The sequence below is a fragment of the Vidua chalybeata genome, chromosome 6, assembly GCF_026979565.1.
Source record: "Vidua chalybeata isolate OUT-0048 chromosome 6, bVidCha1 merged haplotype, whole genome shotgun sequence".
Classification (NCBI taxonomy): domain Eukaryota; kingdom Metazoa; phylum Chordata; class Aves; order Passeriformes; family Viduidae; genus Vidua; species Vidua chalybeata.
Genome location: NC_071535.1, coordinates 22,206,357 through 22,220,790, shown reverse-complemented (window position 1 = coordinate 22,220,790; position 14,434 = coordinate 22,206,357). Strand labels below are relative to the sequence as shown.

General features: G+C 42.9%; 1 long non-coding RNA gene across 1 annotated transcript; it reads right to left on the bottom strand.

Annotated features, from left to right (window-relative positions):
- Nucleotides 1-11,963: 11,963 nt before the first annotated feature.
- Nucleotides 11,964-13,236, bottom strand: LOC128789061 (uncharacterized). The gene is made up of 2 exons (XR_008431307.1): nucleotides 13,123-13,236; nucleotides 11,964-13,030 (listed from the first exon to the last, which is right to left on the bottom strand). It is a non-coding gene; the product is annotated as an uncharacterized LOC128789061 (long non-coding RNA).
- Between the last annotated feature and the right edge of the window lie 1,198 nt (nucleotides 13,237-14,434).

Here is a 14,434-nt window from a genome sequence, read left to right as displayed (position 1 = left end):
ACAGGGACAGGAACAGAATTGCAGGATGTGTGACAGACCAGACATGAGCTGTATGAGAGAAGTTTGCACAACACAAAGTCCAATTGCTTTTGCTGTTTTGGGAAGATTATCACTGTGATGTTATATGCCCATATGGGGACATGCAGTACCACAATCTCTGTGCTGCTGATGTCCCATGCACTGAAGATTTCAATGTGTCTGATATCCCTCTCATCCTCATTCATCCTTGGTATGGCATCTGGCTGCAGCTCACTGGAAGATCACATTACCTCTGCACACTTGTCTCTCTGCAGGGCAATTAGCAAGTGAAGGAGCTGAACCTCAGCCACAAGTTCTCTGACAAAGTAGGACAGCTCCTGGGATAGATGGTCAGTAACTTATTATTCCTGCAAAACCAGGATGTCATGGTTTAGGAACAGCACTAAAAATGTTCTGGTTTAAAATACAGCATGAAAATTAAGTGCTTTCACCTGCTCCTTTCCAATAATGGAGAAAACACTAGGAGAGGTTATAAGATAAAATCACAATTTACTGAAAAATAGTACTAACCACAACAATGTTAATAAAAGAGTATACAAAAGAGAGTATTTTATCCACCAAATAAAGACAGACACTTTGCAAAGACAGCACTAAGCACGGTTAACTTTCAAGTTAACCAGCTCAAAAAACAACAGAAAAACAGGGACAAAACAAAACCTGGTGGGACCTGACAGGATTCTGAAACAGGCTGGGGACCCTTTTCCTGGGCCTGACCTTGCAAGAGCAGGACTGGAATGCTCGGCAGTTCTGGTTGCATCTTGGGCTCCGGCTGTGGCTCCAGCTGCAGTCATTGTGGCTGCAGCTTGGAGTCCATGTGGCTCAGCTGGGCTCCACTCCACATGGCCACTGCTCTCTCCCTTTTTTCTTTTTTTTTTTTTTTTTTTTTTTGTTCTTTTCTCAGAGCAGCATCTCAGGTTCACTGACTCTAACCTACAGAGTCAAACCAGAAAAGCCACAGCCCAGAGAAAGGGGAAAGGGACCGCTGGTGGCAGAGATGGGCTAGCTCCACCAGGCTGACCCCAAAACGTGCACACCCCTGAGCCCAAGCCCAGCAAAAGATGATGACTCTTGCAGCTCCAACTTCCTGTTGCTGAACCCATGCCCCTGCCATGATGTGGGTGGTATGGAATTAAACACTGCTAGAAACTCTACCTCATTTCTCTATGACCATGACAAAACCACAGTCTCACCAGTGAGAGAGAAAAAAGGCAGAGATTACAGGTTGAGAGAGGAACAATTTACTGGAAACAGCAATGAGATAAGAAAATGAACAGTAACAGCAACAATATTAATAACAAAATTATACAAAAAGAGGATGATTTACATGCACAAAATGCTCACCAACTGACTCGATGCCACGCAACCCTGAAATAGGGAATGACAGACTCTCTGTGCCCCTGCTTCCCCTGGACTTCAAGTCATGCCCACCTTCCTCTTGGAGGTAAGAGTCCTGTACTTCGAACCCTGGCAGTGACATGAGGTGGTGACAATAACAACCTAGACATGCCCTTGTGGGTCCAGGCTCTGCCCCCTCATGGCTACTGCGAAAACATTAACTCTATCCTGGCCAAAAGCCAGGACACAGGAGTTCAGGCACCAGGGAGCTGGATAGTGTCAGCACAGTGAACATGCATTTTCTTCTTTAGCAAGAATGCCCCATGACCTGGCGGGTAGTACAAAAAACAGGGCATCCAGATCCAGAGCTTTCTGGCTGGCTCACAGGTTCACTCTCATCCCCACAGGTGACTCTAGCAACTATGAGTCTTGTGTGGGAACACACATGCAGCATGAGAAACCACAGTAACAGAGCAGTCTGTCAGAGAGGAAGGAGCTGAAAGAGAAGTCCCTCAGGGCATATAAAGCAGAAAATTACACTCTACTGAAATCCCATAGGATTGGAGCCATTGTTTGTTTTGATTGCAAAGTTCTGGAGCTACTTCAGTTTTTCCTAAGTAGCCCAAACCTAATGGTTTTAGCCATTGCACAGTAAGCAGCAAGAGACACAGACTAGAAAAGAATAAAATTAAGCTGCCTAATCTGTCTATTCAGACAAAGTGAGAACCTGAGTGTGCTAGCAGTCCTTCAGAGGAAAAGCAAACAAAACAATTAGGATTTCAGTCATCTCAGGTGCTGTTACTACACTGTGAAAGACTTGCATGAATATCTGAATGCCCTTCTTCCCTCAGGATGTTCCATACACCTGCTACCATTATGGCCACAGGCACGTGGTGTGAGCATCCAGTGTTCCTTGAACATCTCAATACTGCAATGCCTTCCGTTTCATTAATGCCTTCCTTCTCCTGGGTCAGTATTTCCACTGATATGTTATCTCTTTCTAATAAAAGTCCATATCTTTAAAATATGGTACAATTACAACTGAAGCGAGGGCAAGGCAATGTGCTCCTGCCTTGAAAAAGCCTGCAGGCAACACAGAGATCAGTACTAAAACTTTTGACCTTTCTAGTCCAGAAAAATGCCTCTTCAAAATTCAAGGTTTTACATCTCTTCTATCCTTCAGCTCTTGAAGCAGGAGCAGCAGAGATTCTGCAGAATCTGTTTCTTTCTGTTTTGTTTCTAAAAGGAATATTTTTAAGTCAGCTAAATTCACCATCTGCCTCCATCCAACCTTCCATACATGGAAAATTTGGATGAGAAATTCTCTCTGAGAATGTGAAGCAAGTGTTGGCAGCAAGTCCTATCCCTCCCGGTGTCACAGCAGACACAAATGAATTCACACATACCCTGCTCTAAGTAGAACTTACACCTTGAGGTGTGTGATGCATGTGAATTGGCATTGGCACTTGTACAGCTGGGCACAGCCATCATATGAAGCTCCTCTCCTCTGCCAATCAGACATAAGTAGAGTGAGTCTTGATATTTTAGATGTGACAAGGAGAATCCGGCCATTTTGCATAAAAAACAGGCAGTGTCTATTAATATAAGAAATCCTCCCTCTCTCTACCTTTCCCCTTCACAATGTAAATGATTTGCTAAGAATTTATTCAAACACAGGATAAACTGTCTTTGCCACAACAGGGCAATGCCACAGCACTACCTAAAATAAAGGAATATTACCAAGCCCTGGCAAAAGAAAGCCGAAACTGTCTTCTAGTAAGATGGGGTCAATAATCCCTGAAAAGGCAAAACTGAATAACCAGCTAAGATTCCTCCAGAGGTGAGAATTGAGAGCTAACACACCTTCTCAATCCAAGATCAGACTCTGGGAATTCAGCTCAGAAAAGCCAACTTGCTTACAGAATGCTTACAAGCTGCATTCTCAGCTAGATCTAACATCACCATCCTGAGAGCCTGCAAATGACACTATGGTGGTTGAGAGGCATTTTTAAAACTGTCAATGTAGGCCTGTCTCTGGACACCCCTGTCTTTGTAAATCACTGCAACCACACCAGTCTTTGGGCCTGCTGTTTCAGATTATGTAAATAAACGCCTCTGTGTGCCTTGCTCTTAACCTGGCTTGAGGTAAAGTCAGTAGCTCACCTAGAGGCATTCTTCTCTCTCTCTGTAGCCACTCAGATTGTCTTAGGAGCTGATAGCACAAAGGACCTAAACAAGAACATGTCTTCTGCTGGCCAACCTTAACAAAAAAACTTTTCTTTCTAACCATGGGAAGGGGGACTGCACATGAGGTCCAAGGTGAGGGAGAGATGATCATGCACTGGGAGAGACATATGGCAGTGCCAACCCCCTAATGCCAGATAGCCAGACCTTGTAGCAGGCAGACAACCAGCCTGAGCTCTGAACTGCTGGGCTGCCAAGAGGAGCTGAGCTAATGGAAAATGTCCCAAGGGGCACAACCCCATCCAGAGGGGCCCTACTAGCAAGTACACATTCAAAGGCCCATTGCCTCTGCCTCTCCCCATCAAGTGACTGAATATGATGCACATCACATCCTTCTGCATGACAGATTGATATATGGACCTGATATAAGGAATTTCACACTAGGAGATGAGAGAAACTGAGAAGGTAACTCCCCTTGATTTGGAAGCTTGCAGACTTTTGTGGGACAGAGACAAGATACGATGAGATAACAGACAAACCCATTGAAAGGGACCACAGTTTTTCCATGTGCCTGCTGAAGAACGGGAAGAAAGGGTCATCCTTGAGGTTACAGCATGCCTTCTGCTAGACATGACATCCTCATTCTCACCATGTCTGGATCTATGTCTCTTCTTTTACAGATGGCCAGTAATCCCCTGACCACAGAAGATGCCAAGGCACTAGCCACAACCATCAGAAAGAACAGATCTCCCTCCAAATTCAAGACTCCAGGACCATACACTATGCATTTTTAGGAAGTGGGTGGATCACAGAACTGCCCTTTTCCTAGACTGTTTTGCCACTTGCTTTTTGTTTCATTTATGCACAGTCATTAAGAAAAAAAGGCTAGTATTTGACAACTCTTCCAGGAGCTATTCAGAATCTGGCTTTGGTCTAGCTCTGGAGAGGTGCTTGTAGTTTCACCATATTTCACTCACTTCCGTTTTCTAACAGCAGAACTAGAACAAGGAGTGAATTACCACTGGAGGACAAATTCTATTCATCCCCTGAGCTGTCTTTCTCCAAGGTAGCCTAAGATGCTAGATACTGTGAAGTACTTTGATACTCGATCAGTATGTCTGAGGAATAGAAGATGAATGCTTCAAGGCATTAAAAGCAAAGCAGTCCTATTAAAAAAAAATTCAAATCAAAGATTAAAAGGCTGGTAGGAAGGAAAAAGAAACCAAAGAGACCAAATCTTAGTATACTCTGTAGCAAGGTGGGAGCATGACACATATTGTTGTAACTTCATGTGCTGCCTCTATTGCTTCGAAAATAGGAGACTGAGAAATGCTCCTAAGTTCTTGAGTGAGAGCAGGGGGTGTATTGCAGACCAACATGGGGTAGACACCTGGGTATATACTAGTCCAGTCCTGGCCTTCCCATCCATCCACTGGTTCTTCATGGGAGTAGTTACAGAAGGTGTCAGGGGCCTCAGGGCCCTCCATCCACATTTGGGAGCACCACGATTAAAGGAAAGAGAGTTTTCACCAAAATTAGATTTGGGACTTGGAACGTAACTATTATGTTCACACTTGAAACAAACTAAAAATAAAGTTGATGGGGAGTTTTGGATACTCATGTAATGGGTTGTATTACATTTGCATGTGTTTCTTTGTTACTATGTTAATGAAAGAAACTAAAAATAAGCAAATAAGTAATATTCATCCATAGTCTTTCCTGAGAGTATCAAGTGCTTTCAGCAGAGATAATCTGAAGAACAGGCATTCCTCTAGGGTAAAGATTTTTTCCTGCATAAATTAAGATCAAAGAGAATTATTTTCCAAGTCTGCAAGGAATCAGGCCTCATTCTGCAACAAAAAATGAAAACAGGCTGTATGGGTGTAAAGGACAGCATTACAATAGACGTGGTCCTGCTGGTTTTATTACTATTAACCTAATCAATTAATAAAATTGGAAAGAATAATAAATTTTAGCTGAATTCTGAGAAATTAAAAGAGATTATTGAAATGCATTTATTTAAAAGCAAACACTTCAGAAACTTTGAGGCAAGGAGTTAATCTTCAACCTAAATCTCACTATGAATCTGCTTTTTAGGGTTAACAGTTGTTCTCTTCACCTCACCCTTGCAAAAATTTAAATTACCTGGCATTTCACAAGAGAAATAGTCAGTGGCATAAATTTACAATGACATTTCAGTATCCAAATCAAATGCTTGTAGGTAAACATATAATCTGTCTGACAGATTTCATTCCACCTGTGATGTAGGGGGAATACTGTAGGGGGGAAGTCTTACATTTCAATTCTGAGTAATTGTAAATATACAGTGCCAAAGACCTTGCATTGTCTTAAATCTTTGAGAAAATAGTAAAAGTGTTAATCCTTTACAGGAAACTTAAGGGAAGACATAAATAAAAGCCTTTTCTGCCCCTTTTCTCAGTGATGCATGCTTATCTTGACTTCTAAAGAATGAATAATTAGTGTGTCTATAGGAGGAATTTGGAATAAGGACATCTAGAAACCTTTGCATGGGTTTGACACTAGCAATGGTGAAGCAACAGAAAGGCACATTTTTAACAACAGTTTATTCCTTCTGACAAGATTTCTAAGCATGTCTGTTCCCTACATTCTTTTTATAATCTACTCTTTATAGGGTTCCATCTTGCAGATACTGACAATCAGACATTTTCAGAAATCATGAATCAAAGTAGCCGGCACTTGCTCATCTTCAGCATCACAGTACTCTGGAAACTACTGTTGCCTTTCAACTGCCTGCATGTTGTTTTTCTGGACTGGACTGACTGTGTCAAACATGCAGAAATGCCCAAGCTGGCTCCCTCCAGGTGCTGCCCAACCCCAGCACTGTTTGTTAGGCCAGACATGGTGCTTTGGCTATGCTGTTCCTGAGGCTGCACTGGCAGTCCACCAGCTTTGCCATGGGCTTAAACCAGGTTGGCAACCCTAGGGAGAGCCAGCAGCCTTAAAGGCAGCTTGAGCTTTCCTGTGCTGCATTCCCAGGAGTTGGTCAATCTGCTGCTGTCCATAGTGCAAGGATGTCTGAATGGCTTCTTCAGAGAGCCACTCCACATCCATCAAATCCTTGGTGCTGAATGAAAGCTAATAAACCCAGCTGAACCCAGACTGGTTTAAGACTGAGTTTGAGTGGTAACAGTCAAGAGCTCATTGCACAGTAGATGATAAGCTTGTAGATGGATCTGCAGAACAGTGGGTCTTAAGTTTCCAAAAAGAAGCTGTAAGAATGCACTGGCAAACTATAAATAAACTTTAGGGGAAAATACAGTGCTTGAACCTTTTACAATGACAGAAACAAAAGCTTTCATAAATTTCCTGAGCTGCCTTGAAACTTTCAACAATTAAGTATATAACTAACATAATACATGAACAATTTGCCTGTCATCATGGGTACGAACAAAATCGTAGTCATGTCTTTAAGAGATCAATCAGTGCAAAGTAAAATTTAGAATAATAATTTACAGTGGCATCAGTAATATTTCCATTGACAGGTTACTTTCTAACATTCTAAACCCCTGAATCAGGACACTGTGCTACTGCCGATTCAGTATATGTTAAAACGTAAAACTTACAACATGAGCTTTGAAATGCTGAGCTGTCACGACCCTGTTTGAAGCTAATAGGAAAAAGACAAATGTCGGGCCTTCTTCTGCTGACTGGAACTTCTTAGGATTACACAATGATGCAGAGCTTTCCCAAAAGTTCTGTCCATCTGGAGACATCTGGCCCCTTTCCAGAGGGGATCATCTTTCCTGTGGGCTATAAAACTCCATTGCTGGAGATACTAATCCTTTAATATCTTGGGTGATTCTGATTTTTATTTTTCAGAACTCTATGGCACATTGTAGCCATTAACTGTTCAACTTGCAGTCTGTGTCTTAATAGAAGGGAGAGGAGACCCATCTAGGACTGTCTCAGGGATGAACATGAATCACTTGGATGGCCGAAAATAAGAGGTCTTTGGTAAAGACACTTACTAAAGAATACCTACCTTGCACTAAGCTAATTTCTACACAAATTAGTAAACCTTTTTCTATCTCAGACATGGAAAAAGGGAAAGATGAACATTTATTTATGGTTGGTCTCCAGGGGTTCCCTGAAAGTGAAGAGCAGAGATAGCAGAAGGCACCATCCTTAGGAGGGAATGGCTAATGTATTTATGAACACAAGATAGGCTTTGTTGTTCCCTGGGTGTTCACACTGACTGTACTTTCCTTGCTCTGTGTAGCACAATGAGTCGATGAATGAAACTTTCATCAAGTTGCAGGATTTGGTGTGTCAAATGCCTCCTGAACTAGATGTCACCTACAGAAATGTCAAAGGCTGTATCACCAAGATCCCCAACAGCATCCAAATCCCATCGAAGTGATTCAGGCAAGCTACTGAATTGTGTCCTTAGCTCCCTGTGCACAGTACACATGCTACAGACACTTGGAGGGATGGAGGTTCAAAGGGGTAAGTTTTCTTTCAAGTGAGAAATTCAGCCAAGTTCCTTCAGAAAAGTAAACACACAAATAGAATCACAATGTTCACACATCTCAGTACACACAGACTGACTAAGCAAAGCCTTTGATCTTCTGGAGAAGGTATTACCTCGGGATCTTGGAGTACTGGGGGGAAAAAAAGGAATGTTAATAGATACTTGCTCGCTGTGTAAAACAAATTGATTTCAGGTATGATCCAAATGAGTGTCCATCCTCATCACAAGCCCATCCCAGTAGCTGACTTTCATAAAACACTTCTGACAGTTTTGCTGTAGCATCAAAATTAATGTGCTTCACAAAAGTAGGGTATGGCATTACAAGGACACGGTATTTACTACCTGAAACAGACATTGCTCAGCTTTTCAAGGTCTGCAGTTTCCACGGATAGCAGCAGATGGTGCTGTTCTCCTTTCTGGAAGCCAACGCAAGCGATTGAGGCTTGCTGAGCTAAATAATACTTTTGCACTACCAGCTTCACTGTGTTTCTTAACTGCTGTGCAGATTTTCAGCTAATTGGGTGAGAATTAGCTGTGGATAAGGCTTCAGATGAACTTAAGCAAAAGCTTGGGCTGTTAGCTCACATCAAACAATGCAGCTGTGCTTCACAGCTAGTGACACTTGCACTACCATGCTTTGCAGTTTTTAATAGCCATTGTGGTACTCAGATATCCTCATTCAAACAGAAGCAGAATTCAGAGAAGAGTAACTAAAGTGATCAAAGATCTGGGGGACAGAACTGTCTTGATTAGACAGCCTAGCCAAGCAGTGGCTGCTGGGATGAGGACCAAATAAGCATATGCAATTATAAGGAAAAAAAAGCCAGGTTTACTACTGAGTCTTGTTTCTAGGGGGAGAAGGAGATATAACTGAGAAGAATGGAATTAACCTGAACAAAAGGTCTTTGTTCTCACAAAAGTCTGACTGCACAAGGACTTGAGAACTCATATCTCTCAGTGATGGGCTGAATAAAAGCAGGGCGATGGAAGAATAAGAGGAGAGCTGGAGGCAGGTATCAGTGGCTGTTTCATGGTCATGCCTGTGTTTTATCTCTGCTTCCAGTAGAACTCTTTGAAAGAGCACAACCTACAACTCTGAGAACTTCTTTGGGAATATTGATAAGGATGGAAACATAAAGATTCCTGTGGCAGCCTTCTGGAAAGCCATGATGCAAGTGTGCCTCTGAAAGCATGGCCAGAATGCTCCTCTGGTTAGGGTACTGCTCTAGGGAAACCTCTCTGCTGCAGCACAGCCACCAGCCAGCTTTGCTGGTGACATCATGATGCTTCTGGGTCCCTTCCAACTCAGACTATGCTGCGATTGTTAAGACTAAAAGACAAAATTCACTCATAGCAAACGTTGAGCCTAGCATGAGACCAACAAAAATGCCATGACACCCAATAAATACTGTAAATAGCGTCAATGATAATGGACCAACTTTAGAATATCACAGACAGCGACTGTTTGTATATGATATACAGGATTTTGATAGATTCTTATGTCTTACTACTATGGGAAAGTGAAAAATAGGCATCTAAACCCTCAGCTGTACAATGGAGTAGACAGTTGTCTTCCTGCCAAAACCACTGTCGTGCTTGGGATCAGTAGCAATGATCAGCCAGATATGATGTTCTTTTGCAAAAACAATAATAATAATAATAATAATAATAATAATAATAATAATAATAATAAAGGTTTTTTTTAAAGGCTTAAATTGCCTCCCCGCCACCATTCTGGATTTTTTCTGTCTCTCTTCCTCCATGAACCAGGCCATCTGCTCACCTATTATAAGACAGCCAGGCCCTCTTTTGATATGGAGGATTTTTCTGCTTAAAATTAGCCAAGTTTCCTAGCACTTCCCTTCTTACCAACAAAGCATCCCACTGAACTGAGTCCAAACTGGTGAATTAGTGCAAAATCTAGACTGGAATCAGACAGCAGTTGTGGATTACAGGTGAATGACTCCTGGTTTGTCTTTCTTTCTTTAATTCAGCTTTACACCAAGTAAACATAACCTTATTCATCTCAGGATGTGAAGGGACGTATGTTTTTGGCCAGTCCATTACTTATGTAAATAAAAGGTAAACGAAAAAACACCTTGTATGTTTAGAAGTTCTGTTGAATCAAACTACAAGTCTTATTTTCCAATTTGATAAACTTGCCATGAGAATTTTGCAGGAATCTCAGAGCTGAATGGCATTTTCATTCATCCTAAACCTAAGATGAGAAGCATCAGCTCAACACTATCCCCCCTGCAGCGAAAATAAGATTTGCAAAGACAGCATATCTGTGCTGTCAGAACTTTTCCTCCATCCTCAGGGACTCTTGTTTTTTTTTTCCTTGTCTCTGATTCCTCTTCTTAGGAGGCCTGGAAAATCTGCCTTCACACTACAGAACTTTTCATTCTCTTGAAAGTGTCTCTTCCTTAGTGCCTGTAGCAATCATGTCCAAGTTCTGAGAGCCTGAGCATTCAGCAGCAAACTCCTAAGAGGCTGTCAGTTGCTGCAGGCTAAACTGCTTGTCATTGGACCCAAAAGTCCCCCTAGATTTTCAGTCAGTTCTAACATGTGACTCATCAGCTGAAATCCCTGTAATCATGCCCAGATATTCCCATTCCTCAGCACATGCTAATGAGTTTAAATATATGCTGTAGTCTAGTTTTAAAGCTAGAAGCAACGGGTCAGTTTTGCTCTTAGCCTCCTAATGTTTTCAAAGAGAAGCAAATTAATTTGTTGGGTCCAGTCTTTATTCCTTCACAAAGAGCAGTACCATACTAAAAGGTCCATGCTCAGATGCTAGATGTGCTTTGGCCTGGTTAATCTTGAGTCAGAGGGATTCCCAAGTACTTCAGGCACAACTTACAGAACTGTAGTTTAGCAGTAAGCAGATAAAACTGTTGAAACCCAGTGGCCAGAAAATACTTAATCTGGTGTCCTTAACGTGGCAGAGTTGATATAAGGGGGAAAATAGATATGGATATATACCCCTTATCTAGCTTCTTGATGCATTTTAGCACTGTAGCATGTGTGAAATTGTAATATTCACCTTGCAGACAAGAGTCAGAAGAGTTGTGATCTTTGCTGTCCTTACTGTTCCTACCTCAGGCTGTTTCCTGAAGATCCTCTCAGCAGCTTTAAGATATCTGACAGAGAAAGTTCACTTTACTTAGATTAATACTGTTTCACTTCTTTTCAATCAGTCACTTAAAAGAACAAGAGACAGCACAGAAGCCTGTGGAAGGGGAAATAGAGGAGGAAGAGAGGGAAGAGACATAAAAATGAAGCAAGGAAGCAGGTCAGACAATGCAAGATTCTATGAGAACCACTGAAAGAAAGCTCAGAGTGGCTCTGGGCTTGGGGAGGCCCAACACTGGAGATCTATAATAGTCTGAGTTATTGAATGTAAAAATGAAGCTGATGTTCCACTACACAACAAGTTCCTATACAGTTTGGTCTTTTTCCATGAAGGAAGGATTGGTCCTTTGAACCTGGTTGCCAAATGTGTCTTGCTCTGTACGCTGACAGTGATGAACTTACTTACAAAGATGAAGGCAGAAAGTGGGAATTGGAAAATGAAAACATTCATATATTGTTATTATCTCCTTTTGAGGTAAAGCACATGGACAAACACTGAGGTAAGGGCTGTCAGTCATCCCCTGCCACCTTAGCAAACCTGACATAGGGACCTTTGGAAGAGATAAAATAAATTAATGAGAAACTGCAGTTCACATTGCTTAAAAAGTTATGGGTGATATAAATTTTCTTTAATATCTCCATAGGAAAAAATATGTTAGAAAGATGGGAGACATAACAGATTGGCTTAGACACCATACTTTTTTTAAACCAACAATAAAAAAATATATTTTGCAGTTCTTAAGAAGGAATTAAAGCCTTGCATATATTAATATTTATTTAAGAATAGAATCTAGAAAATGTTAATATGTACAGGAAATACATTTTGCCAAATAACCAACTGCCAACATAGACTTTACAACAAAAATCTTGACAAACTGGGAAATGCTGGCCACTTCAGAAAGATCATCTTTCGGTGGAAAGGAAAGAAGCTAGTTGCAATCTGATAAGTCTCTCTTTTCCAATGGAATTTCCATGTAGAAAAAAATCTTTGAAATATCTTGAAAACTTTCATAGAGTTTAGGTGGCTCCAGTGCCTAATCAGAGGTCAAGATGTCTGTTGGCATGATGGAATTGGTAATGTCTGCTCAGTAGCCACCTTCAGAATGCTTTAGCTCATTACCCCAGCAGGTAATGTGTCCTCTGATGCCTGTGACTCTTCCAGAATTGCCTTGCAATTGCAGTCAGTGCCACCTTCACCTATGGAATATGTGGGGGTTTGAGATGAAGAATCAGAGCAGCATTTGAAATGCTGGCCTTGCACATGCAGGGGGGTTTCTCTTCTTTTCCTAGTCATTCCTGAAAAGTCATTACTGTTTCCTGACTACTGCTAAACACTGAGGTACATTTTCATAGGAGCTGTTGTGGTTAGGCTTGGTAGGGACCCCAGCCAGCAATCAAGCCCCAAGCAGCAACTTGCTCACTCCTCCACTTAGCACAGTTAGGGAGAGAACTGGAAGGGTAAAAAGCTAGAAAGCTTGTGGGTTGAAATAAAGATAATTTAATGGGGAAAACAAATGCCACACATGTAAGCAAAGCAAAACCAGGAACAGATCCACTGCTTCCCATGGCAGGCAGGCGTTCAGCAGCCTCCAGGAGAGCAGGGGCCCATCACACATAATGGTGACTTGGGAAGACAAACACCATCACTCCAAACATCCCTCCCCTCCTCCTGCTTCCCCCCACTTTCTATGCTGAGCATGATGTCACATGGTGTGGAATGTCCTTTGCTCAGCTGGTGTCATCTGTCCCGGCTGAGTCTCCTCCCAACTTCCTCACCAGCTTAGCAGTACGGAAAGCAGAAAAGGCCTTGGCTCTGTGTAAGCCCTGCCCAGCAATAACAAAAACATGTCTCTATTATCAACCCTGCATTCAGCACAAATCTAAAGAACAGCCACTTGAAAGAAAATTAACTCTACCCCACGCCTAAGCAACACAGCAGCCTACACCAACACAGGCCGCTGCGCAGGGGCTCGGAGAGGGCGGGAGCGGCCGGTGCCGTCCGGGGCTACCGAGCCCTCAGCCCCAGCAGGCCCCGGGGACACGGCGGGACGGGCCCCGGGCTGTGCAGTGCCCGCGCCGGCCGCCAGGTGTCAGCACAGCCCCGCCCGGCGGGGCCCGGCACAGCGTGCCACAGAGGCCTCGCCCGAGCCCGTTCTCAGGGAATCGTGGCATGGCCTGGGTTGGAAACGAGCTGAAACATCATCTACTTCCAATCCCCCGTCACTGACAGGCACATCTTCCACTAGGTCAGGTCGCTTAGAGCTGCATTCCACCTAGCCTTAAACACTTCCATGGATGGGGCATGCACAACTGCTTCGGGCAACCTATTCCAGTGTCTCACCACCCTCACAGCAAATTTTTTAGTGATATCTAATCTGAACCTATTCTCTCTCAGTTTGACATCATTCCCCCTTGTCCTGTCACTACATAATCTTACAAAATGTCTCTCTCCAGCTTTCCAGTAGGTTCCCTTCAGGTAATGGAAGGCCACTATTGGGTCACCATAATGCCTTCTCCTTTCCAAGCTGAGTAGTCCCAACTATTTTAGCCTTTCCTCAAAGGAAAGGTGCTCCATCCCTCTAATTAAGTTGGTGGCCTTCGTTTGGACTCACTCCAACAGGTCCATGTCCTTCCTGTGCTGTGGAACGCAGAACTGGATGCAGGTGGGGTCTCACCAGAGCTGTTCTTGCCACAGCTACTTCATTGCTGCTTTGCTGTGAAGAACTACCAGCAGGAGTATCATTTGAACTGTTGTACCGTGTTCCTCCAGCACACTGCTCCAGAGGCTGCTGGGTCAGCAGTGGCTGTGGCACATTTTGTGCTGGACTCAGTGGGCCTGTGGTTGAGGAACTGAAGATACCTGACAACTGCTCCATACCAGTGTGACAAGTCTGCCATTGCTTGTTGGCCCACATGTGATGTCTCACTGCTGCAGGACAGTCTTCATATCTCTTGGACCCACTGAAGCTTATCCACAGACATGAGTGTAAATACTCTGCATTTCTGGGGCTGATGTTTAAACAGGTCATGTCCTAGGATGCTCTTTAGTGGCTCAAAGTTTGTTGACCAACTGTTCACCATTCCCTGGCTATGCCAGTGAAAAATATCTGTGCCTCTCTCCCCCCCTCAGTCCCAAGAAATCCTTTTTTGAATCTTTTTTTTTTCAGTTTAACGGGCATAAAATGAAATAACAACATATTCAGACTCAGAATTAAGGCCAGAGAGCTG